Raw genomic sequence first — 2,459 nt, forward strand, 5'->3', positions numbered from 1 at the left:
CGGGCTGATGCGGCTGATCAGAGCTGACCGATCTCATTAGTACGCCGTAAATCGTGCACCTTCAGGCCAGAGGGTTCTGAATGTAATAAATAGCAACCCAAGAAGCCTCACAACTCCATCAGAAAACCGCAGCCCGCAGTCTCGTTCCATTCTCAAGCAAGGTTCCTATTGCACTGTACAGTACATCCAATTCCAATAAGCACCTCATCGTGATGATCATCAGACTGGAGTTCGGCTCCGGCACTCCAAGAAGTGGTGGCTTAGCGCCTTCACGAACTTCTCCACTGGGACGCGACGGGTTTAATCCAATCTAGACGGCGTACAAGACCGAACCGAATGGCCAGCAAATGAGTGTTACCCCGGTGGTGGTGGTGGATTGTTTTAATGTTATTCCAACCTCGTTCTCAGATCATCTGGATCATGTTGATCGTGCGGGCATACATGAACCAATCTCGTTCACTCAACGGGTTAGGGGGAAGCGGGACAAAATCGGCGAGGGGTTTAATCTAATTCATGACGGGGCGAAAATGTTGCTTGTCGGGTATTTGCACTCATGAGGGATTTGGCTGGTCCCTGGAATGGCGGTACTTTATTGGGATTAAAGTGCTTTATTTCGGGTTATGAAAACAAACGTTCGTTCGTTCGTTGGTTGGTTCGGTCCGGCAATCGACGGCGGCTATTGTGTACCGACGAATGAATGGGATCTTTTCTCCCAGCGTGCCTGCTCGAAGATGCTGAGTGCTGGCGCCAGTGAGTGCTGCATATGAGCGACTTCAGGAAAAGCCGTGCGAGATTATTACAATATTGGGCAGAATGGATTCTGTCAATAGAAAAGACGAGTTTTACACTGGTGAAGTAAATTCTTCAATTCAACCAGGTCATAACGGAAACATGTGCTACTGAATTTATAGCAAATCGGCTTTGTTGACGTAGGACTGCGTCTCTCAGGAAAGTAGCTGGAACGAAAAGTAATTCCAAAAAATCAAAAAAAAATGCGAACGTCACGAAAAAATGCCAATTATGAATGTATTTTGATGGTTTGAATACCAATCGATTCCTAATAAATGTAGCAATTATGTGGTTTTTATTACAATTTTCATTTTCAATCACTAAATAGTGAAAATTAATAAAAGTTTCAAGGTCAATTTTCTCCTTCGTGATCACCTTGCTTCACATGCAGGGACGATAATTAAACACACCATCTGTTTAGTCTAGTTGCCTTTTACAAAAAAGTAATAAAACCCTCTGCCCCAACGCCCATCGCGATATATCAGCTGTCCATTAACCAACATAGTTGATTTTTGGTAGTTAAATAGGTAATACCACATGCTAACAATGTACCAAAAATCAACTATAATGGTTAATGGAATGTACTTTCGAAACATTCGTTCTGCTGGGCCTTCTATCGATTTTCGGTTTTCCAAGTGATTGCTATACCTTTATCTTATATATAAAAATGGATTTCTGTCTGTCTGTCTGTCCGTCTGTCTGTCTGTCGGGATGTTCCTTATAGAATCGAAAACTACTAAACCAATCGACGTGAAAATTTGACATCGTGAAATCCAAATTTCCTTATAACTTCAGAACTAATCAAGCAAATGGAACCAAATTTGGCATGTGGGTATTTTTGAAGGCAATTTTTTTTTCTATGGTAAATTGAGACCCCTCCCCTCTTTAGGAGGGGAATTATGACCCCTCTCTCCTTTAAAAGGGGGGGGAGGGGGACTTCCATACAAATGAAATGCAAATTTCCTCATAACTCGAGAACTAATCAATCAAATGGAACCATATTTGGCATGTGGGGGTTTTGGAGGCAAGAATGTTTTCTGTGATGAATTAGGACCCCTTACCTTTTTAGGAGGGGGGCTCTCATACAAATGAAATACAGACTTTCTCATAACTAGAGAACTAATCAAGCAAATGGAACCAAATTTGGCATGTGGGGGGTTTTGGAGGCAGGAATTTTTTTATGATGGTTTGAGACCTCTTATAACTTATAAGGACTCTTATAACAGAAATTTTTGCGTAACTCAAAAACAAATCGAACTCGAGAAATTTTAGACTCTCATAAAACATTAGTCAATAACAAGACCACCAGAAACAATCAATAGTAACATTAGATGATTCAGAGCGAGACGGACACAGACCGCGAGTGTTGCCGGCGACCTACCGTCGAAAACGCCGGTCACTGCTGGGGGAGGGGGGGGGGGGGGTGTAGCCGCCCGCAGAGATCACCTCTATCTAGGTTTATTTATTTTCCTAGATCTACTGACCTCTATTACTTTCCTTCAGTTGGGTCACCCCTGCGAAATGGTACTTTCTACGAAAATATCCCGCGTAAGGTTTTTCACGAAATGGTATTCTGCGATACTCTATACAATTCCGCGTTATGGTCAACCAAGAATTGGTGTTCCGCAAAATGGTGTTCGGCGAAATGGTTTATAATGATGGCGAATATT

Source organism: Sabethes cyaneus, chromosome 3, assembly GCF_943734655.1.
Source record: "Sabethes cyaneus chromosome 3, idSabCyanKW18_F2, whole genome shotgun sequence".
Classification (NCBI taxonomy): Eukaryota; Metazoa; Arthropoda; class Insecta; order Diptera; family Culicidae; genus Sabethes; species Sabethes cyaneus.